This window comes from Vanessa tameamea, chromosome 4 (assembly GCF_037043105.1).
Source record: "Vanessa tameamea isolate UH-Manoa-2023 chromosome 4, ilVanTame1 primary haplotype, whole genome shotgun sequence".
NCBI lineage: Eukaryota > Metazoa > Arthropoda > Insecta > Lepidoptera > Nymphalidae > Vanessa > Vanessa tameamea.
Window position 1 is genome coordinate 13,115,330 of NC_087312.1, and position 16,566 is coordinate 13,131,895.

The window sequence follows — 16,566 nt, forward strand, 5'->3', positions numbered from 1 at the left end:
TAAAAAAGTAATTACTTACATAAAACTAGAAACAAAACTTTTGATCCTTGAAGCAAGGAACTACAGAGAAGTCCGATCATAAATAAAGTCTTAAGAACTAAGATAAACAAAGATATACATTTATGTATGTAAACATGCGATGCAAACGAAACATGTGATTTAAATAACAAAAATACTGTACATACAGGTACAATATATTACTATTGAATGTTGTTTTATTGCGAAAGATATTATTAACTAGAAATAACAAAAGTCTGAGGTAACGATAACTTTTATTTGCTCTGACGTCTACAATAATCTTTGGAAAGGAAGCGGTTGACGATCCGATACGATAGTGTCACAAAGAAGCTTATTTCCGCTCCGACTCTGGATATAAAAGACCACATTACATTTTCTATCACAAAAGAAAATTTGACGCGAATATCAACCTTACGGCTTAGGGAATACGATGGTAAATAATGCGAAACTGAAGCACTGTTTGTCTAGGTGTCGTAGTGAAAATAAAAACTGAACAAATATACCGATAACGTTTTTGTAAGGGCGCGAGGTCGAGTCAATAACGAATGTAAGTTGATCTTATAAAATTATTTACATTAAGCTTTTTATGCCTAAAATATTGTTGCCTCGATGAGGATCCGAATACAAATAATATATAACTTATCTTAATAATTTTACTATAATTATTATAGTATAACTGTTGATTTAATTATCAATAAAAGCTTTTATTAAACTAAATCTACTAAATCACTTTAAAAAAAAATATTCAAATATTTCTAGAGAGATAAAACACAGATAAAAAATTTACGCTAAGTTAAATTTTGAGAGGAATTCGATGGCGGTAATAGGTTAGGTAATGTACTCCTTTTATTTTCAAATAAATATATGTAATCCAAATCAAGACTGGCAATGCTATTTATAATATATAAGTGAATATTAAAGCCAAATAACACATCTGTAATACAAATCATTGCAAAACGGAAGAGTGCCAGCAAAAACCGACGTAGGGCGATAACAGCAGACAATGTTAGCTAGTGTACTTGACAATGCTTCGTTTGTGACGATTCTTCACATAATAGCGGGGTGCAAAACGCTGTAATTTGATAAAGGATCCTTTATTATGAATTGTGGGCGTGTGATTGAGTTACTGCCTATGATTGTTTTGTATGTTCTATTATTTGTTTGCTCTTTGCGTTTGTTGATTCTAATTAGCTTATTGTGGTTTTTGTTTTCAATGGAAATCGTGTACGATGTATACCAATAAACCTACTTATAATTTGACAGTTACGAATTGAATTATATAATTCATTCAATAATATTGAGGTGAATTCGTAAACATAACATCAACATTAGCTAAAGTACATTAATTAGTTGTCATCCGCCGCTTCGCTAGCGTTAGGGGTTGGTCGTAAGGTGTTGGGCCTAAAAAAGTCTATGCCCTTCCTTGGAGTTCAAGCTGAGCTTAATACCCAATTTCATCAGTTTCGGCTCAGTGTTTTGGCCGTGAAAGAACAATAGACAGACGTAGATGTATATAGATTTTGTATTTTTTTTTCCTGGCTTACATTTCTATCAAACAACATAATCAAAAACACCTTTTTTAAATATTATATTGGAATTTAATACTTTACCATATTAATTATGTTTATAGAATTAATTTCCTTTGAGATTATGTAGGTTCACAGGTTCACAGGTAGGCTTTGTCCAACAAGACTGTGTTGGTACCAACCACAAATTAAAAACGAAATCAATTAAGCTATGTACACATTTTCTTTTTTTTTTCATAATCAATGAATGTATTAATTCGCAATAGCGTCCGAATATATGGAAGACGAATCGTTTACACAACTATTACTGTAAATATATAACTTGTTAATATAGGTACGATATATTTAGATATTACATTCTATTTAAATATCGTGTTACATCAATAAAATAATACAATACGTTGATACAAATGTGTTATTGAAAAAATTTGACATTCTCTTTGAAGGCGGACGGTTCCGCGTGGCTGGGCGCGCCGCGATCAACAAAGCCTGCAAAGCTTATAAGCATAGCATCCTAATCGGATGAGCGTATAAAAGTCTCACGTCCATACTCAGTACTTTGTATCTGGTAACTGATACACAGATATCAGAATACATTTTTATTCATATTTATTTAAATGTTTCATTAGAGTCGTTTGTAGTAAGAAAATAGATAAATGATTCCGTCTTCGCTTGGACAATGTAAGGCATAACAGTCCAAGTAAAAAATTTAAAGGAAAGTTATGAAAATTTGAATCGGTTTGTGAAATTCACGCATAGAATTATTATTTCTTATGTAAGTCTTTTGGACTGTAAGGATAGTAAATATTTTTCAATATAATAAAAAGTTTTTTGTATATACATTGAGAAATATTTATAAATAAATATTGAGAGTATTTCTCTCGTATATAAGCTTAAATTTTTTTTTTAATTGTAATGTTAATACTTAACAGATTTTGTAAATGCTTCAGTTAAAAATTTAACTTAAACTACAATGCTGCGATGTCTTCGTCACGTCACAATTCTTCAAAGCTGTGCAGCACGTGACACTTGTTTTTTTTATTATTTAGTTGACATACACGCAAGTAAAACATCTTATGGTAAGTTATGGCTTTCCATAGAAATTGGAAGAAATACCTACCATTTCTTTAATTGGAAAGATTTCCAAGGTGTCAGATTAAAGAAATGGTAGGTATGTTGTAATGGTAGGTTCCATAACCTTATGGGAATATAACTACACTACTAAGTGAGCCGTTGAGTTCATCACCCACATCGTCATAGTTTCACCACAGTTGTTGGTTAAATATAATGGAAACATATAATTACACTGGGTTACTTGTCTTCAAACCCGAACACAGCCATACTTTTTACTGCCAGTTTACTTGTATTTTTACCTCTTGAATTGCAAACACTTCATGGTGCTCACAAACATCGGCCTAAATTAATTTGATACCCAGCTATAATGGATCTGAATAATATACAGCAATCATAAAATAAAACAAAAAGCATATAATAATTTATTCAACGCAATTTCCAGTATTTCTATTTCCCTGAATCACGCTGAATGGTTCCGTATAAAGTGACCGACACGGTTTGGTGGTTGTGAAAGAGTCCATATCTGAATATAATACCATCTCCCCCAGATTGAAACTCCACTTGGCTTTGAAGTACTAAGTGTGGTGAATTTAATAATAGTTAATACTAACAGAAACAAATTAATATATGAACAAAGTGTCATAAAAGAATAGTACCAACCGATTAACTTAATAACATGAAATACATAAGGGCCGATGAAACGCACGCAGCATTCAAGTGAAGCAACGAAAATCAAAAGTGATTATGATTTCTGGTTGCGTAAAACGACGGCTCTTTTTGTTTATTCGTCGAAATTTTTATCACGTTCATTCTTAATTATTGGCATATTAACTGATGGTTAACTCCTACACTAACTTTAACGTTCCGTGCACTCCAGGTGGAGCCTACATATTATCTATTAGTGACGTCATATGTAGGTATTCAGAAAATAATAATCATCTTATCACTAAAAACTTAAAATGAACAACAAACAAATAATCATAAGAATCAGAAAATCATAAGTAAGAAATCTTTCTTTAAAGGTGTGCAAACCATCCGGCTTCGCAAGGATGCAAATGATTATTAAGATTATATAATAAAACTTTAAGTAGGTATATATAAAATTATAAAATTTTATATTAACGTTCATTTATTTATATTATAAGCATGTCATAAATGAAAAATATATATAATAATTTAATTGTGAAACGTACATCAAAATGTGCCTCGGCTTATAGAATCAAATTTGGATATGTTTACTGCTGTCAAAATTTTATTGTTATCCGACTTTCCACTTGCTTAGCAGCGTTTACTACTAGAATTATATATACATCCCTTCCTTGTTTATCGCATTTTCTACTTGTGAAAACCGGATCAAAATCCTTTGAATGGTTTAGAAGAAGGAGGAAATACATACAAAAACACAAAGCGAATCTGTTTTATATGATTCATGGACGATACCTCATTCGTACAAAATATTAAAGGCGTATAAATACATTTATTTTCATACAAGTAAAAAAGTCAAATCTATCTTTGTTTTTATTGTTATTATAACCAAATAATACGAGTGAATTAATTACCTACTCGTATTCATTGATTACTATTTATTAAATACCAAATTCAAAGATCACCTAGCTTAAAAAACCTATCTATGTTGATGACAGTGGAAGAGTTCCTTCGTCTAGAGCCAACCGTGAGTGTTGGCTTAGTTGACGCATTTTTTTTTTTCTTATAATATAGGTAGACCATAGTCGAACTATCAAATAGCACACTTGGTTTTAAGTGATCACCAATTCTCATAGACATTGGCACTATAAAGATATTAATCATACCTTACATCGTGAATGTATCTTGTGCCTGTGGTTACATTACCTTTTATTTTACTCACATTAAAAAGAAAAGGAAAATATATATATGGCTAATTTTAGCTCTTCAGGAAAAGAAAAGGTGAGAAGGTTCTAATTGAACTTGCAATATACGATCTTACATACATTGCCAATTAAATAAATAAAAATAAAATGCTTAAAGATAATATTTTATTTCATTGCCCTAAAAAAACGTTTGACGTAATTAAACACATCATTTTGTTATATTATACAATTTGGTTTGATTTAAAAGATAAAAAGGTACAAAAATATATTTTTTTATATATAAACATATAATTAGTAAAGACAAATATATTAAAGATATATTTATAAAAAAAGAAATGTGTATAACAGAAATTGTTAAAAAAGTCCGCTATTAATATAAAGTCTTACAAAGCGAACAGTGGCCGAAATATTGAAGGTCTGCTTCCCGACGAAGTATGCGAAACATAAATAAAAGCAGTAAATAAGAATAAAATATTGAAAACTGTCATGGCGAGCAGAAAGGCGCGAAACCGAATATCCTCAGGTTTCCGGTCGCCCGCGCGCCAAAATGGCAGAACGGATATTCGTGTACCGCCGGCATAGTGCAACGCACCAACATAGACAATATTAGCAATATAAAACTTGTATTTATTTATAAATTTATTCTTATAAATATCATGGTTTATGAAAGAAGTAACAAACACATTTCCTGTGATTTGTATCTAATTTATATTATGTTCTGTATACTGAAATACAAGTTAAACTTAGTTACATTTTTTAATAATAAAATGGACTTGACACTTTATGTTACACGCTTCGATGGCGTTTCAGTGATTTGTCATAAGGTTTTAGGTATAAAAATCCAATATCCATCCTTGGGATTCAAACTTGCTTCATATCAAATTCGGTTCAGTGGTTTGGAGAAGTGGTCGTGAAAGCGCAACAGACATACAGACAGACAGACACTTACTGTGTCTGTCTGTGGCATTTTAATATTAGCACAAATAATATGTAAATCATCTTTGTTCACAATCATTCTGTCTATTAAAAGACGTAATATCTCTATGACCTATATACTTTAATAAATACCTACGTAACGTCAACTGTTTACATTTTCTCATCTGATATAGTTACCAATGTAATAAGACTTACCTTTACACTGGCAGCTAGTGTTTCACCCCTATCGGTTGCGGTCGTATTGATTTCGTTCCCTTTCTTTTTCTGACCGCAGCAAGCAAAACAGATTTTTATTCTTATTTGTACTCAATTCAAAGCCCGCGGTCTATCCAAATTTCATTCGGACGAAAATCCCATGTGAGGGAGCTTATGCGGTAAGGTTTGATGAGAACGACGAAAATTTAATTAAAAACGCTCTCTAAAAACTTATGAGGAAATCTTGAAATATTATAAATGCTATACACATAAGTCAAAGCATATATTTTAAACATACATTTATTTGTAATAAAAAACAAAACCGTATTAGTTATGGCCCGTTCTAGCTGGCCGGAGCGAGGGGAGCGCGGAGATTTGAAATTGGAACCAAATAGGCGTTAAATGGCGGCGTGCGCTGTCATAACGTCATTTGGCGTTCATCAACGGGCGAAACAGCATCGCCGTTTGGTGCACGTTTTATTAGCGTAAGGAATAGCGGGGCACAGTGACTCGGAAATTCGGATTTGCATCAGCGAATATACCGGGCGGTGATTGCATTTTCTTTGCAACTACAGCGTCATTTAATTTGCCTTGAAGGCTGAGACTGCAGCGCTTGGTCTAGCTAAATTGTGCCTTGACTGTCGGCTACGTGGCGAACTATAAATTAAATGGCCTGCCTCATATTGAATTATAAACCTTGTCGAGTTTATATGCATGTTATACATTTGCAAGTTGCTTTGAAACAAGACGATCTCCATTAAATCATCTAAGGCTTCACAATTCAGATAAATTATTTAGGACTGACTAATACGTGGAAATATATCTTTCATTTATTTTAAAACTTTCTATAACTTATATCAATATCTATAACATTTAGAGATCTATCGATAGTACCGTATGAATAAAAAGAGTTAATTTAAAAAAAGAGTCAGACTATCTCTTCACTAAAAGAAAAATATTGCAGATAATAATGCAGAACATACTTTAAAGATTTTTAAGTATTTATTTTAATAACTTTTTAGTGTTTAAACGTTTTGAATTGCTTTTTATACTATTGACTTAAAACTATTTTTATATTAAAACTTTATGAACGTCTCAAATCGAGTGTTTACATGTAAATATATAAAATGGAGGCGATATTGGGATCATAAAGCAGTTGCGAGCGATCCATCAGCCGGGTCGTTACTTTCGATATTTCCACACATAAACCCCGAGATGACGTTTTCTTCTAAATTTCATTTCGTTTCAATCGTTTCTTTGCTTTCAATCCCCTGTAAATCAACCTTTCGTGAAACGATGCTTTCTTCAATTTAAAATTGTTATCTGAATGTCGTAAATAAATATACATTTTTTTAAGGTTTCTAATCATATTTATCACAATATATTCACAGGTTTTAATACGTATCATTACATACGTTTCTTTATTTTTAAAATGATTGCTATTAGATTTTAAACAAAACAAACTAAAACTATAAAAACTAATTTAATTTTATATATTTTTTAAATTAGACATAAAATGGACCTACATAATATTGATTTATCTAAATAATTCCGCGGCCAGTATTAAACATTTCTAACAATTAGTTCCGACTTCATTTTCCACGGAAATGGCCCTATTTGACTTTCAAAGTCAAATCAATATTTCTTGATCTTCTTTCTCGTCGTTTTCTTCGTTATTGAAGGTGTTATGTCTTTGAAAGTCCTGTTATTGCAAGTCCAGTAATAGCCGTTACCTGATCATACCAACGGCTATAATATACAATACAAGATATCTTATAATAAACATCAAAATATACTTTATTCAAGTAGGCTTATACAAGCACTTTTGAATCGTCATTTAACAAACTATTTTTAAGTAAAGCTACCACTGATTCGGAATGTAGATTCTACCGATAAGAACCGGCAAGAAACTCAGTAGTTACTCTTTTTCAACATCTAAAAATACAGTCATGTTAGTTAAATACAATTATATATCTATGTTATGTCTCCTCCCTAGAAGTCAACAAGCATTAACTCTATGCTTTTTTATCATCTATATAATCTTGTATCGAATAATAGGTATGCCTTCTTTACTAATGTATTTTTTTACAAATTATTTGAATTTATGAAACGGCAAAGTTAAAAATGTTTTTAATTACAATTCTATTTGTAATTCTTTGAACGAAAAACGACAGAAATATTATCATACATATTAAATATCACAAATCGACACGTTTCAAGATAATCAAGATAACATTTTAAATTGTAGTAGGAGCGGTTATATAGTAAGAGATATTTCATTTTTAATAAATTAAATTTTCACCAATCTTCCTCCTCGGCAGGAGCCTTCGAATTAAGAGTTCACTTCATTTCTTCTCATATAATAACAAGATTGAAGCCGTCGTGTTATTTATTTTTTTATAGTTCATATTAATGACAATATGTTAAAACCAATATGGATAAATCTTTTAGAGCTCGTCAATGTTCCACTGGTTGACTTGGGAAATAGTTTACTACGCTACTTAATATAGTATTACATGTAGTAGATTTTTTTACGAAACAGGATTTCTTACTTTAATTTCCATCATCAAATACGAAGTGAAATATAAACACAAATCATTTAAAGCACTCAAAACACGACCAACCCTGCGGTGCTGGACCGAACGTTGACTCAGCATTATAATTTTGTAGATATATAAAATTTAGTTCATAAATAAACGGAAATATATATATAGATCTTCGGTTCTACACGTTCAATCTCTCTTCGCTATAATAAAAAACAAAATAGTAATGTTATAATTTTTTTCTTATTTATTAATATTAATCCTGTAAATTTTGCTTATATACAATTAATACGACCTTAATAGTAACGTCGTGAATTTGTTATAAAAAATGATCGGAAATATTTAATGACTTTGTATAAAAAACACATTTATAACGATCCAGTTAAAATATTCGCAAGTCTATAATATTTACTAATAAAAAAAACGTCAATGTTTATATAGCTATCGTAAAGATGTTATTGCGATAAATATTGAATTAGTAATCAAAGCGTTTTATTAAAGTTAAACGTAGAATTTGAAGATGTAAATACCGATAGAATCGAGATTAATCGAATTAAAAAGTTGATTATCGAATAAATTGAACACAATCTCAACGCTGGCCCTTGGAAGTGTCAACAGGCTCAAAATAAAATAAGAACTCGAATTTGAGTGCTCAGTGAGTCTCATTTAACAGAATGCCCAATGAATTTATTTTTACACTAAAGACTCGACCATAATTATAAATTAAAAATGAAGATACTAAACCTTTTTGATAACAAAATGAGTCCTATTTTTTATTGAATTCTAGAGTAACTGGTCTTGGAACTTTAAATTGGTTTAGATTTTTTTCAAGTACATTTCAGCTATGTCAAATCATTTATAATATTTCTTTCTAAACGCTTAAACGCGATTGTTTAACTAACACCCAAACCGACAATTTCACCAAATTTTGTATAACCCTTAAATGCAAATTAATAACGAAAAAATTATGCTGTTAATGACCAATGAGTTTAATGACCTCAAATAAATATTTAAAAAATAAATGATTTTATTTAAACTTTACACTGTACGAATAAAACATTATTTCGATAAACTTAATTCCTCCAAACCCTGAGTGTTTACAAGAAAATTGTATCAACTCCACCATTAACAACATTCGCTTAACATTAACAACCCCAACGATTATCTCTCCCGCCAAACAAACACGTCACCATCACAGTCAACCCTAACAAAGCGTATAATTTTACGTCTGTTTGTCCGTTGATCTCAGATTAAGTGCGATAAATAAATACTTAACGTTTTAATCCATTTGCGGGATCTAATCTTTCGCTGTAAGGAATTTGTAGAGTATCTTATGTCAGATCATTTTCGATTAACTCATGCCTTTGATATAATATATTTTCTTTAAAAAAATTACATTAAATGTAATATTTTACTATCATCGTCTTTTTATTTATTCCAATAAAAAAATTGAAATACTTTAAAAAATCTGATAAGAAACCATGTGGCATACATATTTATTTTGTCACTCAAAATTAAATGTTTGTCTCAGCATAAATTAATCACGGACACTATTTGTGAGTTAATAATAAGTAAAACAAAAGCAATACATAATCTACAAATGCTATCCAAACTCCATTTTCAGTATAAAATGTACGTAACCGCTCTCAAGAATAAGAAGTAATAAGCAGTTTTCTTTCGCGCCAAAATTGTCTTCCATAATAGCTACGGAGGCAAGATACCGCTCCCGCCATAAAAAGAGATAAACGATCGTTCTCTCTATTATTTTTGCTCTTTAACAAAAGCAATGTGTGCATGTACATTTGTCCTTTTCTAACTTGCCAAGCAAACGACTCGCTCTCTCGACCACGAGAGAAAAACAAAAATTTGTCGCGCGCCCCCACCCCTAGCCACTAATGTTCGGGGTGAGGTGAAGGGAAGCGGGCCACCTCCTTTGTAATTTAGTTGAAAAACCTAATATGTGTCAATTAAAATTTTATTAAAATCTCAATTTGATACAGTCGAGTGTATATTAACAGTTTAACATTATTAATATTTTAATAAATCGCTCGTAGTTTATTATGAGGTACTTTAACATGATTTAATTTCGTACAAATGAATAAATAATATACTTAAGATAAGTAATTTTAATAACGCTGTCTACCAGACAGTGAGTATGGGTATGATGGGTAAGTGTGAACATATAGTATAAAGAATTTATTACTGCTTAGTGTGGAAGCGCCATTGTGTGGGCAGAATGGCTTTGTGCTCTAGTATTCTCTGTCACAAAGGCGCGATGTTTTGGCGGGAGAAAAAGGCGGGCGCGTTATCAGCGGGCGCCATTATGGTGGCTTATCAGAGAGCACTTCCGCGAGACTTCGCCCCTTTTTCTTTAACGGTCACGTCTGGGCGGCTCAGGTGAAGATAGCGAAATACGTGTTTTGTTTCTTCTCGCCAATTCCTCGCCGTAATGTCTTCGTTTGTAAGATTACAAAGAGATTTTTTATCTATAATAATCTCCGTCGGATAAATTGGTAAAGTGCGTTCACTAACTTTTTTTATATGAGTACATTTAGATTTTATTTCACAATATTTCCATCGTTAAATAAGAAGCTGTTGAAAAAAAAACAGTTTTTTGCATTAAAAGAGAGCTCTATCAGAAATGGTTATTTAATAAACCATTGAAGCTATGAAAATGAAATATAAAAGTGCCTCCAATAAACAAGACCGTAGGGTGAGCCTGGGGGCGGGGGCGATGAATGAGCTAATTAAGGCGGCAAGCGAAAGAAAACGCGAAGAAAGCGGAGAAAACTCGGGAAAACAAGAATACTTCATGTGTCGCAGGGTCGTACTCGACAAAATAATAGGCATCTGTCAATTAAAAATTTAAATAATTTCTGCACTGTTTTTAATTTATTTATCTTATTTATTTTATTTGAAATAAATTCTTTTATATATGTATGTAATTTTTAATTCGAATATCTTGTTTTGCAGTAGAAGTACTAGTAAACTACGTACCCTGTAATTTTTTTAAATATTGGAAAAAATAAAAAAAAAAAATGCTGCGGAAACAGCTGAAGCAAAAAAAAGATCTACATATTTCGTTTCTTATATCAAATTACTTTTTTGTCCCATTTGCTGTCGAAACACTTGGCCCTTGGAGTGATGGTGCAAAAAGCTTCATCAAAAGTATAACACCTCGCCTTATTGCCTCCACCGGTGACAGGAGGGCTGGTTCGTTTTTAGCCCAGAGGATCGGAATTGCGATTCATATGAGGAAATGCTGCTAGCATTCTTGCCACCATTCCACGCGGTCATGATTTATACAGTAACTATTTTTAATTCATATTTGTATATATATTTAAGCACTTAATGTTATCTATTTTTTTATCAGTATTTGTTAAAATAAATTTATAAAAAAATATTGGATGTTTATATTATGAATATATCTGATGAGTAAACGCCATCCATCAAGAACTTAAAAATGCACCGAATTATATTACGTTTACCACATTAAGGTTGCAATGCGTTTTTGATTAATTAAATGTTAACTACCTATACATTTTAAAAAATACCTTCAATCAAACCAAATCGCATCCGCCCAAGGACATTTCCCCTTAAGATAAAAGATAAAAATGAAAATGTGTTAGTAAATCCGCCCCTGCTCGAAAACGTCCGTGTCCTCGTGAATGGTCCGCTAACAAACTCTTTTACAAAAATACAATAATTACTTTAAGTCGAATAAAAACCGCTTTCTTCGTCCGCGCTCCGGACAAGTCGCCTAATTTCACCTTCGCACCCACTCCCTTTACTTAACAGACAATCTATGTTTTGTTTGAGATAATATATTAAAAGGTAAAAATTGTTCTAAAGTATTTATATATTATTTATGAATATTTCCCAGTTGTTGTAACCAATTCATTTGTTTGTTTGTATACTTATAGCTTGCTCGCTATAAGTATAAGCCTTGGAGCTTCAGCCTTGGACCTTAACACTCGACCCGACACAAGGTCCTAGTTTGAAGCTCCAGGTTAGTCTGATAAATAGTTTTCTTCCGCAAAATCTCAGTAACAGACATAAGTTTGGAAATTGGTTGTGCTTACACTTCCGCGTCGTGAAACAGTACGGTCATTTACTGTCTACTTAAAAGGAAGGGAAGCCTTAGCCCAGCAGTGGGATACTTAAATAAAAATGTATTTCAAATATAATAAAAGACGTATGAAAAATTTCCGAAATCAGCCATGCCTAAAACTCATTTTATACAATCTTTAAATTACAATATTCCCAATAAAATCTTATCAAACAATATAAAAATTGAAGACTTAATAAAAATGTTGTCACCTATCGGTTGAACGCCGCCATTTTGGCTTTCTATTGCTATTTAAAAGTAAAATATAAAATTCAAACGAGGCTTTCAATGCGCTTCATTTAGAGGAAATTTTCATAGCCAAGTAGTCGTTGAAGTTACGCTTGTCATTATAATGTCCAAAGTTTCGTAGCCTTTGCTTTCTGGAAACATTAAAATATATTTACAAATATAAGTATATATTTTCACCATTTTAATTTATGCTATTCAGTCCTTTGCTTTAGTTTAACTTCAAGATATTTTTATATTTGACATAAAAGATCGAAAATATCGATCAATACTTATTACATATTATTATTGTGTGTCCTAATGGTGAGATGTCTCCAATTTGGATAGAAATAATTTCAATATTAAGTTAATATAATTCAACTATCATAAAATATAATCAGAAAGTCATACGATCTTTGCTTCCTTATCTTTTCTCAACAGCCAACAAAACTCAACGTTTTTTTATTTACCATATTTCTTAGTACATATTGATAGGAAAAAAATGTAATTAAGTTCGTTTATAATAAAAAGGTTTCATTTATTTTAAGTACGATGATAAAATTGAGTTTTAAATTTAAACACGCTAATGATACATAGATAATTATCAGAGCAAATTTAAAATCGAAAAACAGTGGCACACTAAAACATTGCCTGTTCCTAGGGATTGCAATCCAGCAAATTGGGATTCCGCAATCTCTAGGGATAATTTGATTCCCTGCGGGATTCCGCAAATGGCGTGAGCTTTGTTTGTGGAATCCGCGATGCGTATCCGCAAGTTAAATACTTTTCGTATTTAACTTTGTTGGTCGACTTATTATTAATTATCCAACTAACAAGTGTTAAGGCAGGATGAACTCTTTCGGCCACTGACTACACCGGCAACAAAGATATTATGTTCCTTGTGCTTATATTTACACTAAAATACATTTTCAAGCCGGAATATAGCTGTACTAGGTATTGCTCTTTGGCGGTAGGATTTATAATGATTGGGGCCCTACCACCAAGCATATATTCTACTATTGCATCACAAAACGGCGTGTAAATCAAATATAAATCATTCGAATTAACATATCGACTTCGTAATTTCTCACACAGAATAGATTAACATAACCATAAATAATACCGTGTAATTTCAATACACATAACACAACAGTCGATCGTCTAATACTCACTACAAGCGATCAGTGAGATGATATCGCATTCAATCTCCTGTGAACTTAGACATCAGATAATAATTGGCGGTGTAAGACGGTGCGTTACCGGCTTAGTGGTTAAGTTTGCCCATCAGCCGTTCAGCGTAATTACAATCGCTCTGTCTACGAAATTAGTTCAATATGTTAACTTTTAATTATATTTCTAATTCAAGTAAAGTATTAAGAAAATATATTTCTCTTATAAATTTAAATCAATAAATACGTTTGGATTTAACATATATATGTACTTCAACAATCGCTAACAGATCGTTACTTTAAACCATTTTAAATGAGTCTCAAAAATCATATTAAGACTATCTATTTTAAATAGCAATATAATTTATTGTACACATTAATAGAAATTTAATTTGATATTAACTTCAATACACACATGAGTTCCTATTTTTCTATCAAAATAAGCGTAAAGCTTGTGCTCGTGGAGCTGGCACAATGAAATCTTGTTGTTGTTTTAGCTACATTTTATGTTATTTTTTAAAATAAATTAAGTACAGTTACTTGAAATTTTTGACTAAAATAAAAAAAAACTTACCATCAGCTTCGATGTAAGCTATTTGGTATGTTTAGGTATATGTCGTATAATTTTTTAAATACTTATAGCTCACTATTTCAAACGAAAGCCGCTTAGAAGAATAACAGTTCCATGAAAACTAGTTACCTATGAGAGATTTATAAATCGCCAAAATGTCTACCGGAATAGGAAAAACGTCGTATATCTATCAGTTATAAGGTACACTAGGTATGTTTTAAATAAGAAAAAATAAACGATAATACCAGTATTAAAAATTACTTATGAATCTTTAACAATTTAAACCTTTTTTTAATTGTTTTATGTTACAGAGAGACAAATTAACATTTACACAAAGCAATTTGGACCAATACCATATCTCTGTTAGTATAGTGTTATAACCATTGATATAAAAAAGGATTTTTATTTATCAATAGTCATAACTATACAATATTTGATGGAGGATATTTGAAGGAAAAAATACTGGGTGCAGTAAGATATATTGTAAACAACAGACTGATAGAACACATGGAATATCGCGTTATTTAAACAAGAATCATTGGATAGATAAAGCCATAATTATAATAGTGCGATTTTGGGACGAGTAATCATTAATTTTAAGACTCTGAAACATATTCTTAACCCTAGAACACTAACCCTATTTTATAACGCTTATTACTTACCTTCGTCGTTTCGAATACGCCGTATAAACGGGCTTCTAAGAGCTTATGGAAAAAATAATTATAAGTTTTTTATTTACTAAAATCACATTTAAATTACCTTGACAGTCATTTAATTGAGACCAGAGTTTTTATTTTAAGACTGAAACATATTCTTAAAGCAACTTAAAGTTTAAATATTAACGCGTCTCGTGTCATGATATAAATTAAATTTAATAACCGTTTAGTTATTTCTTCGAGATAAACATGTTTTATTGAAAAACTTTGCCCGCGGATGGCTGATTAGGTTAGTTCCCAACTTGTACAATAATTTAGATTGAGCTATGATTCTCGTACGCCGCGTCTTGCTTCGCCGTTGATCGCGTTACACGGAAAACTTGTTACGAAAATTTATTTGCTGGATATGACAATTAATATATAAAAACTTAAGATTATCATTATCGCTAACCATATAAAGTTAGATATACTTAAGTTTAGTAATATTAAGTAAATATTAAACTGGATCATTTATAAGTTTTTTTTTTTTAAATATAATAACATCATTCGATCACAGCTTACATTAATATATAAAATAATTACGTAATTTAATTTAATTATTATATTAAATCTATATACTATGCACATTGAACTTCGTGTATATTGTAGTAGAATATATATTATACTTTATTATTATCAAATACTCTCCATTACAGTTCTTAATATACAAATATATAACACTGTTTTAAATACGCACGACACTTTTAAGTGTATAAAAAATTACAATGTTTCGCGTTGTTTTGAAAATATATATATTTTTTTTTTATTAATGGTAACACATCCAGTGTTCGAGATCTTTGAAGTAAACATCTTGTGAAGTTTGAGCGGGTTAATAGCTTAATACGCGCTTGTAATGAGTTGCTAATGAATTAAGCTGAATTTACTCGCGCTGATTATTTCACCACTCGCACTGAGACGCCCAGATAAGTGAGGAAATTAAATTATAATTTATACATAATATTTAGCGACGCGTCGCGGTTTCACCCGCGATACGACGCGACCTTTTATATTGCGAATAGGTACAAGTATAGCGCCACCTATCCGACCCTACGATAGCTATAAAGTATCGTCATATTATTTTTTGCGTTTTAGCTGTTGGTAGTGAGGTGCCAGACATGAATAACATATTATATATTACTAGCGTCCCGCCCCGACATCGCACGGGTGCAATGTCTTACAACGTTCACAGTTTTTCAGTCATAGGCAATACAAACCGCTACGTCCCTGCGTTTTAAATCTGTAATATCGTCGAAAATATTCATATAAAATAAATGCACTAAATGGCCATATGGATCTATATTAAATTAACAATGTATTCAAGGTATTTAACTGGATAAGGATTAATGCTGTAGTGCTTAAAATCGCTTCGAAAATAAGGCATTATTTCTCGTAAAAAGTAAAGGATAAAAAATGAATATTGTGGGTTATCCCTAAGAGATAGATATATACCATCACGAACTTTTTTGAACACCTTTTTAAGGTGTACAAAAAAGTATTACATTACACTGTATTACATTATTTTGATCTATTTCGTAGGGTTCAGCCAGCGTTTGCAAGGTAAGCGCAAAAAATATGTTTATTTCCTCTTGAATCATTATAAAAAAACTGCATCAAAATCCATTGTGTAAATTTAAAGATCTAAGCATACATTGGGAC